This window comes from Artemia sp. Qi Xiang Cuo, chromosome 2 (assembly GCF_049724085.1).
Source record: "Artemia sp. Qi Xiang Cuo chromosome 2, ASM4972408v1, whole genome shotgun sequence".
Lineage (NCBI taxonomy): Eukaryota > Metazoa > Arthropoda > Branchiopoda > Anostraca > Artemiidae > Artemia > Artemia sp. Qi Xiang Cuo.
In genome coordinates, this window is record NC_142795.1 from 45,384,306 (window position 1) to 45,407,157 (window position 22,852).

General features: G+C 35.7%; 1 protein-coding gene across 1 annotated transcript in view; it reads right to left on the minus strand.

Moving 5' to 3' along the window:
• LOC148955278 (monocarboxylate transporter 2-like) overlaps nt 1-22,852 on the minus strand; it is a gene marked incomplete at its 5' end in the record, with an annotated part of 242,982 nt that overhangs the window by 219,616 nt on the left and 514 nt on the right. The gene's annotated exons all lie outside the window — the stretch shown is intronic.

Genomic DNA, 22,852 nt, shown 5'->3' on the forward strand with positions numbered 1-22,852 from the left:
TATCTGAGAAAAATGATTACAGAGCTATGCTTATTCGTTTGTTTCGTTTTTTTACCAGAGGGAATCGTATCCAACCAATGGTCCTAAGATACTGGAAGAAAGTTTATTCGAGCGGAGTTTGAAAGGTGTAAAGCCATTTTTAAGTAAAAAAGATACGAACACAGCTAGTTGCGCTACTAACCATTTTGTGACACGCAAAAAAGAATAATTTTTCCCTAAACAGGGAGAAAAGGCTATTTATAGAAAATAGGGAAATTTTATTTACATATTTCATATGGTCTTTATTTACAGAAACTAAGGGAGATTTTGGGTTTGGGGGAGACCAATAACAAAGCATTCAGAGGAGGGGACAATTGACACCAACGAATTTCACTTGATAATTTGAATAAGAAACGTATATAATTCAAGATATTTTAGTATTAATGAGGGATGAGAGGCATACCCCAATGCCCCTAGGGTTCATCCCTATAGGTAATAGTGCCATATGGTAGTGCTCTCACTCCTAAAGATACCCGTAATCCATACAAAATACATGGTCAATGTACACACTCATTCTAAAGCTTCATTTGACTAAGTTTATTCATTTGAAGTTTGGTAACACAATGTACGGTAATCTAAATTTGTGCATCAGCTAATACAGAGGAGTAACTAGTTAACTTGTGTGTAAGAGGACATATATATCTTACACAATCTGCGAATAAATTATTTTTGTTCATTTAAAGTTTCAACTTCAGTCTTTACTTCCGTTGTTCTTTTAGTTTTTTTTTCAAAGCATGCATAATAAACTGTTACTTCTACTACTACTAAACTATTACTGCAGTACCAAGCCTCTTGAGTCCAACACAGCTATGCACGCTCCTCCTCTATCCCATTCTATTCAAATTCTCCCTCTTTCCAGCCTCCCGGGAAATTCCAATTTCTGTTAAAACTTCCCTTCCAGCCTCCTCCCCACCCATTTGGGGACGACCTACTTTCGTTTGGCCATAGATGCCACAAAGGCCAAAAGGAACGATTTTTCGCAATCTGTCATCCTTCATCCGCAGAATAAATCATAACAGTCTCAACTTTTTCCCCATTATAGCCCCAAAAATCGGAATAGAACCACATTTTTTAGAGCTTACTGATTTAAATACGGTTAGTCGGACGGGTACCCAAAAGACTTCGTAGACATTTCCTCTGCAAGAGGAAACTTAGGCCTTAGGCCTTGGCAATTCTCCTCTTAATATCTTCAATGCATCCACCATCTTTACTAAAAATTCTACCTATGTTAGTAAAGCTATCCACTTGATCAATCTTCTCGTTATCCCTACATCATCCCTGTACCTTCACATATTCAAGGTTTAAGCGACTTTGTCTGCTTGACAGTAATTTTCAACCTATTCATGCACCCTGAACTCTCAAAACCTCTGAAAAATTGTTTATTTTCCAAACATTTTTATCTAGGACGGTCAAATCATCACCATAATTTAACTCTAGTAAAGTTGCACTTTCCTATTTGATTCCCTACTCTCTCATAGCCTTTGCCGTGTGCCTTAGGACCAAGTCCATCAAAATGGTCCACACAAACGGGGATAGAATGCAACCCAGCTTAATTCTTCGTCCAATTCAAAACCAGCTCCTAAGCTCAGTTTCTACATTAACCACAGCAATGTTATTTCCGTACATCTCTTAATACATTTATCTGATATTTCGTACAAAGGTTCAAAAAATATCTTTGCCTAACTTAGGCGATCAGATTAAAGAAGTCCAAACAAGTTTTATTCTAAACTAATATTTAAAAAACATTTTCCTTAAAAGAAGTTTTGCAAAGAAAAGTAAGGAGCTACATTAAATCCAAGAGACCAGGAAAACAGAAAGTACTACAAGCGGGAGCTTGGGAGCTACGTTTTCAAAAGGCTACAATGCCAGTTGTGCTTTACTGAAATTATTTGTTTTGTCAAAGATTTTTAATTTATTTTCCATACCCTCAACAAATAAAAGAAAAAGAAAATCTCTATAATAAACAAGACTTACGAAAATAACCTATGAAATGTAAATTGACAGTTGAATTGATATGTAATTGATATAGACTAAATTGATGATAAAATGAATTGATCTTCATTCCTAAGGGTCTCTGCAAATTAGAATTTATTAGCGTTATAAAAGTGAGAACTTTTAAACTGTAATTAGTTTTTAATAAAGCACAAATGAAAAAATAAATAAATAAATAAATAAAATAAAGCACAAATAACGATCTGCTCTTTAGAATGCGCAATGGTGTTAACTTTACTCCTGTTCTTACTGTCTTAATTTTAAGTTTGACTTGATTACTTTCCCTTTTTTTTTAGGGGGGGGTCACTTGTTTATTGAAAGTAATTTGTGTTCTTCTTACGGTTGAATTACTTTTTTACTTTAGTTCTGCTCGTCTTAAACTAAATGTTAATCTTTGATTTTCTTTGTAAAGCGTATTCTGTGAAACATCTTTTTTAACATTAATTTCTGTCTGTTTTTAATTGACATAATTTTATTTATTTAAAAAAACGAATTAAAAAAAAATCGGTTTTACTCCTAAGGAATCAATATTTTGGCTACCTTGAGCGTAGAAAAAAATCAATCGACCATCTCCTCTAACACGCTCCGAAAATTGCAACTTAACCCCATCAACCGTTCATGAGACACCGCAGATGAACCCTTATTACAACTTCGAATACTTATGGTGTCTTTTGATTAAGTTCAGGATCTCCCTCAAGATATCCTGAAGGTTTTAACTTATATTTTATAGCAGTTCCTGAGATATTGCAAAAACTTCTTTTGACCATCTGAATGACCGATTTGCGTGTCGCTAAACCCTAGTGTAACTGAACCCCGTGCAACTGAACCGATGCAACTGGACCCTCTAACAACTAAAACCTCGTCTGTCTGAACCACCGTTTAACTGAACCCCTGTTTAATTGAACCTCTCTGAAACATAATCCCCGATGCGACGCAACTCCCTGGCAAATCAACCCCGTTTAACTGAACCATGGTTCAACTGAACCCTATTTAACTAGACCCTCGTGAAACCTAACTCCCCTTTAACTGAGCCTACATTTAAATCAGTCCCCGTGTAACTCAAGCCTATTCAACTGAACCCTCGTTTAGGTGAAACATCGTGCAATTTAATCCCATTTTAACTCACCCCCCGTTTAACTTAAACCTCATTAAGTCTAACTCCAAAGCCTAAGAATAATTTGAAACTCAATCTTTATTTTGAACTGAATGTTTCTATTTCTCATAAAATCAAAATAAAACCACGTCATAACCAAGATAACTGGGAAAACAAAAACAAATTGATATGGATTCACAGTTTAATATACACATTCTGATATTTATTCCTTAAAGTCTTAATAATTTTAAATTTACTACAGTTTAAAAAGCAAAAATATTTAAAATGTATTTTGATTTCAGTATAGTGCAAAACAATGTTCTGATCTTCAGAAGGCATGGGGGGTGTCAGCCGTATTCATCTTAATTTCTGCTTGTTTTGAGCTTGAATAGTTTATTTATTGTAATTTATGCTAGTGTTGAAATTGAATTGATTATATATTGTAATTTCTGTTCGTTTTGGGTTTCTTTTATTTATTGGTGATTGGTGATTTATTTATTAGTGTGATAGTTTTAAGCTTGGAAAATTATTTGACTTTATTTCAGCTAATTTTTGGTGCAATGTAGCTCTTTATTTTATTTGAAAAACTGATTTTGAGGTAAAAGTTCTTTTAAACTAATTTCTGTTCTTTTTTAGATTAATTAAAAAAAAAACTGTCCGAAAAATAAGTTTTTCAAAGAAAAGTAAAGGCCCTAGTAAACTTAAGATCAGCAAAAATAAAATCCTATAACAATTCAAACTCAAGACGACCAGAAATTGCTATTAAAGAATAAATGAAACCTAAAATGAACAGAAATTAAATAGACAATTATAGCAAACAGTCACACAACAGGTACTAACATAAATGAATAAATGAATCTTAAAACGAGTTTTATTTAATTCCTTCGGAAATTACAAATTTATTTAATTTATTCAATTTTTTTCAAATTTATTTAATCTTTTTGGAGTTTTACAGTTAGGAAAGTGGGCAGTAGCCAAACTCTTGTTTGTAGTAATTTTTGTTCGTTTTAAGCTTGATTTGCATATTCGATTTAAGTTTTATTCGTTTCAATATTCATTGATTCATTTATATTAGTACCTGTTGTGTGTTTGTTTGCTATAAGTGTTTCAAAAGAATTCAAATGAATTAACTGAAAAAAATGTGCATTGTCAGTTTAATATACATATACTAGTATAGAATCTATAATTAAAATCTTATCTTAAAATCTCTATATTTACATATAAAATCTTAATTAATTTTTGATTTCTTGAAGTTATAAAAATCATAAGATTTAAAAGAATTTTTTTCAGTAAAGTACAAATTATATTCAGGCTTTTAGAAAGCATAGGGGTTTTGAACCCTACTCATATTAATTTCTTCTCGTTTTGAGTTTGACTTTGTCATTTGTTTTAATTTCTCTTTGTTTTGGGTTTCATTCATTTATTGATACTGACTTGTGGTAGTTGCATGCTTGGTAGATTTTTGGATTCTATTTTTGTTCATTTTTGGTTTAATGCAGTTCTTTGTTTTTTTGGAAAAACTTATTTTGTGAATTTTTTTTTTTAATTAATTTCTGTTCGTTTTATATTGACATAGTCTTTTTCAAACAGTTCGTGGTAACGAACTGTAAGTAAGGAGCCACCCGGCTCAATGGTAACCGAAACTCTAAAAAATGGAATTTTGATACCAATAGATACATAAAAAAAATTTGATTTTAATTCTGATTTCAAATATACAAGTTTCATCAAATTTAATTTTACTCATCAAAAGTTACGCGCCTGAGAAAAATTGGCTGATTTTCGAAAAAAGGAGGAAAGACCCCCTAATAAATATAGGACCTTAATGAAAATCACACCATCATATTCAGCGTATCCGAGAACCCTACTGTATAGGTTTTAAGCTCCTATCTACAAAAATGTGGACTTTTGCATTTTTTGCCAGAAGAAAGATCACGACTTTGTGTTTATTTGTTTTTTTTCCAGGGGTAATCGTATTGACCCAGTGGTCCTAGAATATCGTAGGAGGGCAGATTGGACGGAAATTAAAAGTTCTAGTGCCCTTTTTAAGTGACCAAAAAAATAGAGGGCAACTAGGCCCCCTACTATGCTCATTTTTTTTCCAAAGTCACCTGATCAAAATTTTGAGATAGCCATTTTGTTCAGCATATTCGATAATCTAATAAATATGTCTTTTATGATGACTTAATCCCCCACAGCTCACAGGGGAAGGGCTGCAAGTTATGAACTGTGCCCATCGTTTACATATAGCACAGTTTATAGAATTAGCAGTATGATCATTCCCTATCTCACCCATTATAAAAACCCCGACCGAGGTGCGAGTGCTCCAGAGAACGTTTTTGCAGATATAAACATAAGTGGCATCAGATCTTTTCACGGGTAGACAACTCAGATTTCTCTTGGACGCAAAACTTGGCTTCAACGTCGGAACACTAATTTTGAAGAAACTAATTTTAAATTAATTTATTCCAATACATACATGAAAATCGGTAATTAGTAGTGCAATGCTATTATTAGATGTTTTTAGGAACTAAAAATAGGTTTCGAAGTTGGTTTCAAAGGCATTTTGAGAAAGTTTCTGCCAAAATACGTGTTCCAGGGTAATTGGACCGCTGATGGCGGATCAAATGAGAGGAGCTGTTTGTACGCGCCAATATATATATATATATATATATATATATATATATATATATATATATATATATATATATATATATATATATATATATATATATATATATATATATATATATATATATATATATATATATATATATATATATATATATATATATATATATATATATATATATATATATATATATATATATATATATATATATATATATATATATATATATATAATTAGTTCAGATGTTTATAGGAATTACAAGTAGGTTTCGAAGTCTCGAGTTGGTTTCAAAGGCATTTTGAGAAAGTTTCTGCCAAAATACGTATTCCAGGGTAATTGGACCGCTGATGGCAGATCAAATGAGAGGAGCTGTTTGTACGCGCCGTATATATATATATATATATATATATATATATATATATATATATATATATATATATATATATATATATATATATATATATATATATATATATATATATATATATATATATATATATATATATATATATATATATATATATATATATATATATATATATATATATATATATATATATATATATATATATATATATATATATATATATATATATATATATATATATATATATATACACTACGAAAACTTTTTAAAAAGAAAGTTTTTTTTAAAGAAAAGTAAAGGCCATATTAAACTTAACATCAGCAGAAATAAAATTTTCTGAAATTTCCCTAAGAATTTTACGAAAAACACTTCTTAACAGACGTTTGGTATTTTCTTGGATAGGGCTATTGTGGCAACTTTTACCACAGAAACCAATAATTAGAACCCAAGTTCTAAAATTGGTTTCAATCAGGAACCCTTATCGCTATCTAAATTCAGAAAGTGCAAAGATTTTCAAACAGAGGTGTTTATTGTTTAAAGTTCAGGAAAGGTCTGCCCATTTCATACGAAAACATTTATTGAAAACGAAAGTAGTATTATCTAGAAAAATAAATATCGTAGAAAATAAACATCACGACGTGAAAAAAAAATTATAAACCCTCCAGTGGTGGATCCAGAGGGGGGTGAGGGGTGCCCCCCAAATGTAGTATAAAGTCGTGTCATTGAACTAATTTAAGAATTTTTGAATTATTGGAACGGGCTCAACCTTGAAGTTTATTGTTAAACAATTTTGTGCGCCCCCCCCCCTAAGCAAGTCCTGGATCCACCCCTGAAACCAACACACATATTCCATCACTTATTAGAAGAAGAAAAAATTCCGTATTTTCACAAAATTCATCAACCCCCCCCCCCCCGCTTTATAAAATCCTACATAGGCCGATAACTTGAGTCCACTGTATGTAAATAATAGATTAAGTCATAATTTGTATATAAATTAAGTCATACCTGTGAGATGGGACACTTGCAAACCACTTGTCTGGCTCACCAAGTTTTTTTCTGCTTTCGCAATTACGAATAATGCACTTGGTAACCATTTCTCATTGATTGACGAAAACACATTAACCCGCTAATGCAGAAATAAGTGGGAGGAGATTTTGTTCGCACCGAAAATGAAGACCAGAAATGATCTGCGATAAACTTACTGGATAATTCTATAAACTGTGACATATAGTATTGGTTATTGGGAACTATACAGACATTTTCAGGAAGGATTTTTTTCTGGTGGGGGGGGGCTGGAGGAGGGGGTTACTTGGGAGAATCTTTCCGTGGAGGATGTTTCCTTGGGTTAAGGGATATTTCAATGAAGGGGGCACCGGAATTCCCAGTATTATTTAAAAAACGATCAGAAATTAAATTAAAAAAAACAAGTTTTTTCAACTGAAAGTAAGAAGCAATGGGGCACAGGGAGGGCCTTTGGGGGTCCGGAGGGACATTTGGGGACCGGTGGGCCTTTGGGGCCCAGGGAGGGCCTTTGGGGGTCCGGAGGGACATTTGGGGACCGGTGGAGGGCCTTTGGGACCCCGTTGGTCCTTTGGGAGCTCAATGGGCCTTTGGGGGGGCACAGGGTGGGCCTTTGGGTGCCTGGGGGACATTTGGGGACCGGTGGAGGGCCTTTGGGACCCCGTTGGTCCTTTGGGAGCTCGATGGGCCTTTGGGGGGCCCGGGGATGGCCTTTGGGGGTCTGGGTGGGCCTTTGGGGGCGCCGGTGGCCTTTTGGGAGCTTGGGGGGCCTTTGAGGGTCCAGGGGGGCAGTTGGGGGCCTTGGGGACATTTGGGGACCGGTGGAGGGCCTTTGGGAGCTTGGGGGGCTTTTGAGGACCGGGGGCTTCCTTCGGGGTTGGGGTAGGAGGATTGGAACCCTTTGGGGTTGGGTTAGAGGACCTCACAACACTGTTCAAATGAAACTTGTGTATTATAACGACCACACTCAAATTCTCTTCTAAAATCTCTTCAAAAATCTTCTTTTAAAATGTCTCTATCTGTTTCGCCGAAATAGTTCCATAACCTGTCTAAAACGGTTTCGCCCAAATAATCACTAAACGCAAATTCAGCGTGTTCCTTTGTTATTGGCATCTCTGCGCTAACGCTTTTCAAATTAATAGGAAACCTTTTCGCGCGCTAAAACAATTCATCGCTAAGATGTTTCTTGCCTAATTGTAATGGTTATTAATATCCTTTGGAGTTCGACCAGTAGAACTGTTCCCGAGGCAAAGACATTAATGACTTGGATCTATTCCTGGAGCAGTACCTGTCAGACATTACTAAACTTTGCCCGGAAACAATTTGATTAATGACTGACAGCAAAGTGAGAAAAATACTGTTTTTCCATTCTCACTGACAAAAACCATGAAACATACATAAATTGCTGTTGACATCCATGAAAGTGAGAAAGTTCCTGTTTTTTCTTTCTCACTGACAAAAACCATAAAACCATCCATAAATGTGACAAAATTCCTGTTTTTCAAATTCTCACTGACAAAAACCATAAAACATCCAGTTTTTTCAAATTCTCACTGAGAAAACCATAAAACAGACATGAATTGCTGTTGACATCCATAAATGTGACAAAGTTCCTGTTTTTTCATTCTCACTGACAAAAACCATTAAACATCCATGAATTGCTGTTGACATCCATAAATGTGACATTGTTCATGTTTTTCAAATTCTCACTGACAAAAACAATAAAACATCCATAATTTGATGTTGACATCCGAGAAAAACATCAAATAAATCGAACAACACACATATCCATCCATGAAAACAACCATAAATGTGACAAAATTCATGGTTTTTCAAGTGAGAAAATTCCTGTTTTTTCATTCTCACTGAGAAAACCATAAACCACGTGGTCATCGTCGGACCTCATGACCCCTCTCTACTGTGATTCTCACTGTCGTTTGTTCCATGCCATTTGCTTTAGCTGTTGCGATTCTCACTTTCACTTGTTTTCCAATCACAATTATCCGTGCTTCATTTTCATCAATCAACCCCTTTAACATTTTAAATGACCTTAAATTAGAATTAGTACCTTTGTAAAATTACGTTCTTTTTTATTGGACCCTTAACTTTTTCCTTGCCTTGTCTTTTTTTATTATGAAAAACATAACATCGAACCTTTGTTTATTTAACAGAGGCTGATGGAATATCAGGTTCTTGGCTAACGTCCTTATAAACTTTAATGTCGTTATTTATAGCTAATTGATTGCTTGAAGCTTTTATAACATGTTGAACCTCCACTTTTGCCCCGGCTTCTCTTTTGTCAATATGAAATACATATCGCAGAGACTAATTTTTTTTTTAAAGGCACGGTAAGAATTGATGACCGTATCCATGTCAAAATCCCAAACCCAATTATCATAACTGTTATTTTCAATTTTGGTCAGTTTTTACCACGCTGTCGCTTATATTCTAACCCCATTTTTCTTTCTTTTTCATTTTTGTGTTTAATTACTTCGGACAATTTACCAATGGCCTTTACTTTAGCTGCCCTTATTGGTCTAGTTTTACATTACGATCTAGGCTGTAGATTTGTTAATTGTTGAGCTTAGTAGAAATCATTGTTAGAAAAACATCATTACTGAATTACTTTTTTTTATAAGCAACAGCATTGTCTTTTTAAGACATGAAAAAAAGTTGAACATGTTTTAAGTTCGGTTCAGAATAACTAAAGTTATTATGTAAACTGCAAAAGTGTTTACGGTGCCTGAGCAATAATTTTAATGTTTTAGTTCAAGCTAGAAAAATACCTGAATATTCAAAAATTAGTTTATTTTTTTGTTTGATAAAATCAACTCGCTACGTGATTAAGCTTAGAGGTTTGAGCCCAATGAGTTATATAATGTCAGTAGGAAGGCCGAAAAAACGGATATTCACAATTATTGCAAATGATGATCCTCTGTTTTGACAAGAGATAACAACAATTCAAAAACTTTAAAAAAGAAAACCGAGAACCAAGCTTAGTACATATCGTTGTTAGAAATCGGACTAGCTTCAATAATCAAATATTTTTGAAAAGAACATAGTACAGGCAAACTGAAGTTTGACCCCAAACAAATTGCAATAGAAATGATTTTTACATATGTTGTAGAGAAAAAAAGCTGAACAACATATCCAAAGTTGCACATTCAAGGTCGACGCAAAACTAGTTTTTTTTTGCTTCTATCAATTTTTTCAGTTTCTTCTTAAGAAAAATGAACTGTCGGTAAACGTTCGTTTTCCTGTATATGAAGTACCGTCCCAATGTAAAATGAAAATCTGAGCCCGAAAATGAAAAGCTAATTTTGATATACAATGAACCAGAAAAAAGTTTCATAATCATCAACATGTGATTTTACCCTTCTCATCGTTATGATCTCTCCTTCACCATAATATCAGAAGGCAACTATTCTGACATAAAATCATGAGCTGAGCCCAAAATCAAATTAACCTGATGTAGTGTCCAGTAGAAAACCCGTTTCATATTCATCAATATTCACTTTTTTATTTATTTTATTTTTATTTTATTTAAAGAGCGAGGCGTTGAGGAGGGGACAGCCCCTTTCATATACTGAATAATTTCTGTTCGGCTTAAGTTTTAACGTCGTTCCTTACTTTCAGTTAAAAAAAAAAAAAATTTTTTTTTTTATTTAATTTTTGAACATTTTTGAATTAATGCAGGTTTTCATTTTGGCTCAACGTACATGAATAATTAAAACAGAATTTTCATATTAATTTTACTTTTATTTGGTTAAATGGCTTTCTCGAAACTTGTTTAATTTTATTTACGAACGTTTTTGTTAGTAATAAATATGTCACTTACGAGTTAACTTACGTAACGAACTTCTATATTCATAGATTTCTAATACATATATTAGAGGGTTCGCCCCCAAGTCAATCTTTAAGCTAAAGTTCGAATTTTGTTCCAATTCTTTAAAAATGACGCCTTAATGACAAAGGCCATTATTTAGAATAAATAGCTCTTATGAACGTACTAAAAAATCTTTGGCTTAAAGAGCGAGGTATTGACTAGGGGTGAACCCGATGTTGCTCCTTACTTTCACTTGAGAAACTTTTCTTTTAATTTAATTTCTTATCTTTTTCTTTAATAATGCTGGGAAATCCGGCGCAACCTTCATAGCAATGTCCCTTCCCCCATGAAAACTTCCTTCATGGAAAGATCCTCCCATATAGCCCCCGACCCACCCACCCCCCACCTACCAGAAAAAATCTCCCCTGAAAACGTCTGTATACCTCCCAATAACCAATACTGCAGGTATTAACATTGGGTGAAGTTCATAACTTTCAGCCCTCCCCCCAGGGACTTGGGGGAATTAAGTCATCCTAAAAGAAATATTTATCATATTTTCGACCATGCTGAACAAAATGGCTATCTCAAAATTTTCATCGGGTGACTTTGGGAAAAAATGAGCTTGGGAGGGGGCCTAGTTGCCCTCCATTTTTTGGTCCTTTAAAAAGGGCACTAGAACTTTTAATTTCCACTCCAATGAGCCCTCCCAAAGTATTTTAGGACTACTGGGTCGATACGATCACCCCTGGGGAAAAAAAAAAAAAAATAAATACGCATCCATGATCTTTCTTCTGGCAAAAATGCAAAATTCCACATTTTCGTAGATAGGTGCTTGAAACCTCTACAGTAGGGTTCTCTGATACGCTGAATATGATGGTGTGATTTTCATTAAGGTTCTATAGCTTTTGGGGGGTTTTTCCCCCTTTTTTCTAAAATCAGCCAAATTTTCTCAGGCGCGTAACTTTTGATGGGTAAACTAAACTTGATGAAACTTATATATTTGAAATCAGCATTAAAATCTGATTCTTTTGATGTATCTATTGGTATCAAATTTTCATTTTTTAGAGTTTCAGTTACCATTGAGCCGGGTCGCTTTTTCAAACAGTTAGTTACCACGAACTGTTTGAAAAAAAATTACAACAGAAAGGATTCTTACATCATGTTGTAGAGAAAAAAAGGCTGAACAGCACATCCAAAGTTGCACATTCTAGGTCGAAGCAAATCTTTTTTTTTTCTTTTTTTTCGTATCGTGTGAGTTTTCTCACTTTCCTAACAAAAGATGTAAGTTCCGGTAATCGTTCGTTTTTCTTGAACTGAATTATTATTCCGATGTAAAAAGAGGAGATGAGTGCGAAAACCGAGTCAAATGTGATGTACGGTATATAAAAAAAGTTTCTTGATCTTTACGCTCTCAATTTTTACGCTTCTCGTCGTCGTGACCCCCATTCTTTTTTACCAGACCATCGTTCGCTGGCTAAATTGTCGGTTTTGAAATCTAATAATTAGTTAGCCTGAATCTAATCGTCGCTGGCTCCATCACCTGATGAGTCGGCCTAAAATAAAGTGATTGCAAGATGTTTATTAAAACATGAAAAATATTAAAAAAGGGAAATCCTCTATGGAACTAGTTTTCAGCGGCCGACATTTAAAATCCCTCTTAGAATAAACTATTATTAACATACTGACTAATCTTTACAACTGATAAAATTATCTAATCAACATCATGAACATTTGAAAGACAGAATCAAACTCCGACTACTATTCACAATTTATTCTTTTGATTGAGATATCTAAGCTTCGACGTTCTCCTCATGTTTATAGCTTTCAATTCTTGGAGAGATAGAACATGCTGTCCCTTTGCACGTTTTAGACGCTGCAGTGCAAGCTAAGTCGTTTTTAAAGTAGATATATCTCTTTGAGCTACATTCCAGTTGACAGGAACACTTCACTATTTTCAAGAGCAGACGAGGGGCTGGTCGGACGTTAGTAGTCAATGGATAAAAGAAGTCATCTTTATTTTTCCAACTAAATTCCTCGGCTTTAATTTCAGAATCAGGATCTCCACTCCATACCTGAACTTGGTATAAAACCCTGTTACTGTGGAATTTAGCAGCATCAGAAATTGATGGTAACTGTTCTGGGTGGACGAACGTGCTAGCAGTAGTCACCTTCTTTTTAAAAACTTCCCTGCGGAGTTTATTAAGAATTACCCCTTTTGATAAGCCATATATCATGAGCAGAGCGTCTTCTCCAGCAACCCTTACTTCCTCCTTCGATGCTGATTTCAGCATGAACACTGCAGCTGATGTACGAAAATCGGCATCTGCCATTAGCTTCTTCGGAGCAAGGTCTTTTCCTTCATTGTGGATCCTTGAAGTAGAGTCACAGCTTAACATGGCGTGAGCAAAAAGAATCAGATGGTATATCTCCTGGCCCAGCTTCTCTTTCAATTTGTGAATATCCTATATTCGGGGAGCTTTGTTCGACTTTGGCTCAGGAGCAAAGAAAAGTTTCTTGCTTGATAGGTCACCATGATAACACAATAGAACCAAAACATCAGTATCATCTCTAATGACGGCAATGTCGTAATACCGGGAAGAATCAACAGCAGCTTGCCACAATTGGGACATATGCATCACCTGGTGCCTGGACTATGACGAAGCTGTTTGATCGGAGATAAACAGCCAACACGCAGATAAACCTGGCCTTGTTTTTTCTTGCAGGACAAGAACTTATCCTTTTTTACCTTCAGCTACATATCTGCTGTGAAGAAGATCCAATGGCCAATTATAAGACTTCTCTTCAACTGGGCCATGTCCTTTATGATAGCTCCGCCATCGTAGCCGTCAAACACAATAGTGACAGATGGATACTTTTGAGCTATGTATGTAGCATAATGGTCAAGGATGTCGGAGTATCATTCATTTATGGCCCATGGAATTCTGTGCAGAAGAGCTGCACAGTCGATGATGCCCCTTCCCAGGGGCATTGGATATATATCCAATGACCCTGGGAAGGGGAGTAGAGCGATCTTCAAGATTGCAAGTCTGTGCTATAGCCTTGGCAAACTCTGGCTTGTTAGAAGACCGGAGCATGCAAGAATTGTCAAAAAGTGATGTCGAGTAGGAAAACAGTTCATGTTGAAAATACTCAGATTCTATGAGATTGATCCTCTTTGCTAGCGTGATGAACCTCTAAAAAAGGAGAGTGGGGTCCAGTCTTTTGCAATATCCACCTGGGTTCTGCTGTGTTTTTAATTTCAACTGATTTCGTTGAAATACAAAACCAGCGACCAGATTTCCAGACCCGGGGACAATGATTTTTAAGCCTAAATCTCTAGTAGAATTAATGTTGGCAGATTCATGGGCTGTCAGACCGTTGGTGATGTTTCTTAGTTAAAAATCCACATTAAATGGTGATCCTTTTTCTAATTAATCAATAATGATGTGGTTGTCTTTACACTTTCTTAGCTGCCTCGGCTCGGACGTTTCCCTATGTTCTTCACTAGTTCCATAGAATACCTGTGACAAACCCTTCATCCGAAGATTTAATGCAGAGCAGACTGGTCGAGACGAAACCCATAAAGATCTTTGAAATTCTGCCATACCACTTCCATCGATAAGACCACCATTCGTATTGAGAAAACGCATGAGCTCTTCCTCAATGACAAGATCCGTGATCCCAGATTCTGTCAGAGCGTCTGATCACATGCATCCCATTCTGGAAGGCTTGATAAACGGTGAAGTGAAACTTGATAAACATTCGCAGTGAAACTTATTTAACTTATTAGGTGACAGATATATCGGATTACATTTTTGTATGTGTAGATGGCAAGATATCAAACACGGGCATTAACGTGAATTAATAAATGATAAATTGGAATAATTTTTAATTTTGACTGTTTTGGTTACGGCTTTATTCGAGAAATCACTTGGACAAAGCGTGGGACGAAACGCTGATATAATTTATTGCGTTATACATTATCTTCGTAGTAAGGTAGTGAACTTGGTGTAGCAGCCTTCTGTGCGTTAACTGATCTTCTAAACTAGTCAACCATAATTTATCAGTCCACTTATTTTTTTGTTTACCAACAATCGACGAATTGGTGGACAATAAGTGCTAAAAGAAACAATCCAAATAAAAATAAAAAGTGCATATTGATGAATATGAAACGGGTTTTCTAGTAGACATCAGGTTAATTTGATTTTTTGGCTCAACTCATCATTTTATGTTAGAATAGTGTAGCGATGAAGATTTTATTTGTGTGGCTATAAAAATGTGGCTATAAAGGGAAAGGGACTGGGCTTAATTGTGGTCATAAATATTGACTATATCAAACGTGATATTATGCCCAAAAGCCGTGGAACTAACACCTTGCTAGTCCTCCTATAGTGCCACTTATAGTACTGAAGATTGAGCCAACAAGGCTTGCACCACCCTCAATTAATGAGAAAAGATAAGGTGTGTAGCCATATAAATGTGATTTTTCTTCTTAAAGCTATCTGGAGATCAGATTCCCTGGGAACGTCCTTGGAGATTTGCGAACTAATTACCTGTTATCAGACTAGATGCAGACACATAAAATGAAATAAACAATGGTAAAAAACAATAGATTTATTGAGACTTACATATTTAGGTGAACAGCAGTGAGTCACTTCAAACGACAACAATGGTGACTGAGACACAACCGTCAAAGAATTGAAAGGATCGCACGCCGAAATAATTCTATCTAAGTGGTCCTGATTCTAAATTTTGAATATCTTCAAAAAGCACTTTTTACCCCACTATCAAACGTAGCTCTTTAATCTTGCGCTGTAAGAACTGGCTCACCATTGGCCCAAGTGGCCCAAGGATGCGAACCCTTCGTCCAATAATCTTTCTTAACTATTTTTGATGATTTAGACGTTCAAACGGCTCTTATCGTTTAAACTTCCTTAGAAATATTGTGCGTAGCACCTTTTTTATTGCTCACTGTCTTAGCAAAATCCAAAGCTTGGATAGCGCCGTTCTTTGTCTGAGACTAACTGCAGTTTTTTTTTCTTTGCTGGTCTATGACTTTTAATTTTTGAAAATATGTTTAACTTAATTATAGGAAGTCGGAATTATCTTTAGAAGGAAGGAACTTTATTTTGGTATTTTAAATACATCGCATTTTACTCACGGTATATATTACCCTTCCCATCAATTAATGACGTCCCGTCATTAGTTTTTGCTTGCCTTTGGGCTTTTAAAATGTTCGCCATTTATTAACTATTTCTTGTACATAATTATTTTATATTTATGTTATGGTTTAATCAGGAGTGCTAAAAATTTTCTCTATTACTTTTCTTATTTATTCTACGTCCCTATCTAAAATTAGTCTACCGGACTAAGATCATTCATGGTTCTAGGCTAGCTACTATACTAAAGATTTTTTTTTTCTACATCTTACATTGATTACTTTTACATTTACAACAAGGTTGGCGCTATTTTACCCTTACATAAGATTTTTTTGAATTTACTTTTACAAGGCTTTTTTTTATTTTGCTGTCTATATGGCACACTACTTTCTATCTACGCTACATTAAATGAATAGCTCGACAACGCTACACATAACTCTATCTGGACATCCAACACCACACGCAAGAATTATTTAAAACACATTACATTGAGTTTACCATGTTGACTGGCAAAATTAGACAACTTTCACTGAGGATGTTTGCTGCGCAACGTTAATGCTGAGATATTGGAATCTATGAGTTATCAAGATTTTTAAGGAGTAATATACTAAGTGTCACATCGATACCATCACCATTTGAGTGTGTAGCGTACTCAATCCTTATGTTGTAAATTATTGTCCTTCACTCTTTTCGTCTTGGCAAAACATTTTTTAAGCACTTACGTTATGGTTTCTTCATGGGACAGTTCAAGCACGATTGTGTTCACACGATGAGCTTCTCTACTTGTCAACTGGGAAATGATGCTTCCAATTACAGGTGTGGGATATTTTATCAGGGTTCATTCTCACCTGCTTTTTGATAGTTCATAGGGTGCCTTATCATTAAGGGGACTTACATGACGCATAATAGCCGAATAAAAAGAGCCAAATTGTCAAAGAGATGGTTATCAAATCCATCTTCTGCTAACTCGTCATATTCAGAAAACGAGCAACGTAATTTAAAATAGGGAGAGCTGCAACCCCTGAATCTTAAATAAAATTATTTTGAAGATGGCAATGATGAGGAAAACTTTGAAGAATTTTTAGCAATGAAAAATCTAGTTGTTCCCAAGAAAAAATCCCTAATACCAGGATTTTTTCCTGAAATAAAACGCCAAAAGATCCAAAAAGTTATTCATCGGCGAGCGCAGGAGAACTAGATTATACAATATCTCCAAAAACCCAATTTTTCCCTGATAGAATTTCGACCCCGTGTCCCCCCCCAAAAGAGTTCCAGACGATATGGTTTCCCCTGCAACACTGATAGAAAGGCCCGGGTCATTGCAAGAAGAATTAAACAGAGCTGTAGAAACCCCCCTTATTACCGTGAAGAAACTTTCTCCCACAGATTCAACTAAAACAAATCTGCGAGAGGCTATGGATTTAATAAATTTCCCCATAAAAACGAGTCAAAGTACATTTCCCCAGAATAAAACTCCCAAGGATGACCAGTAAGGTCAATATCATGATATAACTGTGTCCAAGGTCAAACCTAAATAGTGGACTTCAAGGAGGGAAACCCTAGTGCAAAAAATGTCCCATCCCCCTGAGTACATGGCATTAAAATAGTGGAGGAACCCCACAAAAACTATTGATTCCTCTCAAAACTCTCAAAAATATATCCAGTCCTCCGGGTTGAAATCTCATGCCTAGGACATCGAGAATAAACCTTGTACTTCCAGGGGAGTAAAAATTTACGAAGGAAGGTCAGGTGTCACCTCAAAAAGTGCCACCCTAAAAGTTCTAATCCGGATTCGTCGGAAACCAGTTCCGAAAAGTCTGACGACGAATCAGACCATATAGTAGTTAAAGAAATAGGGAAATCAAGACCGACTCCAGCAGCCGCACACGCGAAACAAACGAAATTAAAAGGGCAAGAATTTTTGAAAAAACAATACAAAAAGTTCGACCTTATTTCGCTATAAAAACCAAAAAAGAAAAAAGCGCAAGAAACAGAGCACAAAACAACGACACAGTCAGGCAGAACGGTTAAAAAACCTGACAGATGGAAATATCCCTAACTAACGTAAAGACAAATTTCAAATATAATAAATTTAACACCATAATAAATTTAACAGTGTGCAAGTAAAGTTAACCAAGTCAATATTAATGAAAAAAAATAATACGAGTGATGTCAAAACATTGGTGATCAGAGAGAAAGATGGGAACAGAAAATAACCAATGGTTGGAAGCTCTTTCTAGACTGAAAACGACAAGTGGTGCTGGGCAAAGTTTTTGGGAGACCCGGGGAGGAACTCAAGGCTCATGTATATTTAAATGTGTCGTGGACCTGCCTGCCATCGGATTTTCTATGAAAAATCAACCCATGTCCTAACTAAGATTGTTATTAACCAAAACAAGAAATTACCAGTACAGAAGCATCTGATTATATGAAATATTTTGTCTTAGTGCAGATTATAATTATTTTAGGCCTACACATAAAATAGGACACCAGTGTAATTATGTGCTGCACACTTGCTTATTCACGTGTTTCTTACTCGAGAAATATAATGTAAAATTAAAATGTATAACGATTACTAGCTACGCTTTAAAGTTATACCTCAACCAGTCATAGAGGTATATCACGACCAGAATTAAGCTCGGAAGTCCTAACTTTACTTTCCTAACCTATCTAATCCTAAAATATTTATTCTGTTTTACGCCTACAAAGTGCCACCTCTAGAAGTTCTAATGCGGAATCATCGGAAACCAGTTCCGAAGAGTCTGGCGGTGAATAAGACCATATAGTAGTTAAAGAAATAGGGAAATCATAACCGACTTCAGCAGCCGCGCACGCGAAAGAAAAAAATTAAAAGGGCAAGAATTTTTGAAAAAAAACAATGCAAAAAGTTTTATCTTATATCCCAACAAAAACCTAAAAAGAAAAAACCGCAACAAGTCGAAGAAAAAGTAACGACCCGATCAGGTAGAACGGTTAAGAAACCTGATAGATGGAATTACCCTTAGTCAGTATAGGACTAAGAGATTTTTAATGGATAGGCGTCATAAAGGAATAATAATTTAAAAACTTTTAGCTCACAAGTAAAAATCATACAACTATAAAAATGCTATAAAAAAATCAGTTCCCGAAAACATATATTCAACATATATCAGTTCCCGAAAACGAATTCTAATTAAAAAGTAACCTTGCATATAATTAATTCGAATAATTTCCTTTAATATAAGAAGTCTACCCGTTCCATTCCAGTACGATGTAACCAGTCCAGCTGAAAGAAGCCGTGCTAGGGAGTACTAAATAAAAAATATTCATACACCTTAGAAATGATCTTTGGTTATTTTCAGTTTCAAGAGAAACTGTTGGAACTTTGTCTTGTTATAATAATACAGAAAGAATAAATCCAAGTTATAAGACAGAATTACTGTTACAAGATGTGGGTACGATAACCATAAAACAAGGATGTCGACTTGTAACTAAAGAGTCAACTGTTCGAACGCCGTTAATTACCGCGAGCACAAAGATAATAAGTCCCAAAATAAGTCCCTTGCTATAATAAGTCCCTTGCTATGTCTTGTTCCCTCATAATAAGTGTCGTTTACATAAAACCGTATAGCTATGACTCTGCAAGATACATTTCCTTAAAGAACAAGGACGTGCGTCAACAGTGAAGGTAAAAAATATATTATAAACTGAGACCTCAAACTAAATGATTTAGTGTAATTTATGTTAAATGGTTATTTCAAATCTAAGGTAGAATTAAATAAGTGCTGAAGGAAACTAAAGTAAAATATGTGTATTAAAGTTTACTAACGAGCACAATAAGATATCTTACTTAAAGTTAAAGTAATTAATCCCTTATATTGTCGTTATTCTAAAGCAAATGAGAAGGAATTTATGTGTTTTAGATTTCCCAATAGGAATTATATGTATATGAAACAAGCAAGATAAAAATGTCGTTTCATTAAAATAAATATTTATGTAGTAATATTAGTGTATCTATTTAATATTGTCTTGTAGGGTAATATTCACCCTAAAATGCACCTAATCGTATTGTTTATTATGTATTAAGACTACTTGATTTTAAAGAACGTGTGATTCTGCCTCTTTATTTTTATTACAGGAAGTGGATTGACATATTGGAAATCGATCATTACAATGCATAGTCCAGTGCAGATACAACCTAGTAGCATCCATTTTCATTATACCTCAACCAACGAAGAGTACTCACCATAGACTCCAGGCAATTTTCGTCCTAGCTTCGTCTACGAAGATTACAGTTACCTTTTTGATCGTTGTCTCCTCGACCACAAACCATATTACGTATCACGTAACACTATATTTGAATCTCAGTATCAAGTGCATTATCGATCTATATAAACACGATATATCCTGAGAACCCCATCGACCAGTACAAGATATAAGTACATAAATATCAACCTTGATAATCCTTATGAACCCATATACCATATGACTGTATAGTCATGATAATTGATGAACCCAAAGATTATTTATGTGTCGCAGAATCACGCGTCGACTCCCTTTCAACCATTTCTCGGAATCCATCCTATCACCTCTATCAAATGCGAAAAGTTCCTATCTCTGTAAAAAGCGAAAATGAGCTGATTTTGACAGCAGTGATGAAAATGATGCAGGTGATTTTTTTAGTTTTTATTATCTTGTTTTGCTCCTTGAAGTCTTTACTTTTAGCTTGTATTTATACAAATCTTATTTAGTTTTATCTTCACCCCCCATTTCTGTGTTTTTTTTACGGTTACCATATAGTAACTTTAGGTTTTGAGACGGGTAGTTTTTGAAGAAGCTTGCTGATTGTGCTTTATATTCTTCCTTTTGATCCCCTTTTTTTTTATTCGTGAAGCGATTCTATCTGATTGTCATAATTTAGTCAAACAGAAGTATCCATACACCTTTGGTCCGATTATAAGTATCCCCTCGGGAAACAGTGTGCTTCCTCTATTCCAGTCAAAAATCTGACCCAAAAACAGAGGAAGAACATATTTTCAAGGAGAGGAGCAAATGTACAACAGAGAAGCTCACCCAAGAGCGAGCTGCAGATATGGTTCTGCTACCAGACAGCAAATCTGAGATACAAATCATGCCTGATAATGACGACGAGTCTCATCCATTATGGAATCCAACCCCTGGTGCCAGTTTCACATATGCCACCCTACAACCTGTTCAGCCGGTTGACGATCCTGCAGAGCATATACCTCTCAGCATGTTGAACTGTTTCAAATTTTAACGGGTGTAGATGACCAATTTGATGCTGGAGAAGCCACTACTGAAGCTCAGCCGTCTCCCATCCAATCGACAAGCTCGTCGCCCATTTCTTCTTCAACCATCCCCACTGCATCAATGAATAACCAAGATGCCTCAAAAGAATACAAGTGGCTAAGGAAAGAGATTGAGTCCCGTGATGTCATATGGAAAGCTTCCCTTCAGAAAGCAACAGAAATGCACTTACCCATTGATTTTTTCAGAATTTTCATCACAGATAGCATCGTTGCTGGATTAGTTGACCAAACCAATCTACATGCAACGAGGAAAACAAACGCTAGGATTGCCCTAAAGCTGACCCAGCATGAGATGAACTGGTTCCTTAGAGTCCAGATGCAGATGAGTATTGTAGAGCTACCTGCCATGAGGATGTACTAGGAGCGCACTTTCCCATACACTCCAATCGCAGAGGCTATGAGCCGTGACAGATTGTTCATGATTCGGCAGTTTTTTCATATCAATGACGATAGCTTAGCAGTGCCATCTGATCAAACTGGTCATGATAAGCTGCTCAAAATCAGACCAATGTATGACGAGCTCAGAGAAAATCTAAAAAGTATACCGCCAGAGGAGAGACAAAGTGTAGACGAGCAGATGATTCCCTTCAAGGGTCGGATAAATTTCAAAAAGTACTTGAAAGATAAGCCTCATTCATGGGGTGTCAAAGTGTTTACGAGAGCGGGCGTGAGTGGGATTGTCTATGACCTAGAAATATACAAAGGAAAAGGCTCAGTTCCGGCTAGTCCTTTGGAGTTGGGTGTTGATGTTGTCATTAGACTGATCGGCAATGTGCGATGGAGACTGAATTTCAAGCTGTATTTCGACGATTTTTACACATCTATTGACCTTATTCATGCCTTACGCACCAATCACGGGATTGAATCATGTGGGACGATAAGGAGTAATCGTATGAAGGTGTAATTTTGGAAAGGGCGTGGAAGCTATGATTATAAACTTGAGAGGCACACATAAGTCTCCATTGTGAAGTGGTTTGACAATAAACCAGTGCGTATGGCCTCATCGTTCTGTGCCGTAGCTCTAGACGACCAGTGTCAAAGGTGGGGTGGACGTACTCGTAACCATGTTGAGGTAGATCGCCCATGTGTTTTCCGTGAATACAACAAGTCAATGGGTGGTACAACTTGTCTGATATGCTTCTGGAGTTCTACCTCACTGACATACGGTCCAAGAAAAGGTACATGCGGATAGTGTATTATTTCCATTACTTAGCTGTGAATAATTCTTGACTTCTACGTAAGCGAGAGTGCGAACACCTGGGTAGGCAGCATATGTCCTTGATGTACTTCAAGATGGATATTTGCAGATCCTTGATACTGTCAGGAGTTGTCAATGGTCCTCGTGCTGGTCAACCCTCTGTCAGTGCTCCTACAAAGCGAAAAACAAAAACTACAGAAGCAGGCATGCAGTCAGAATC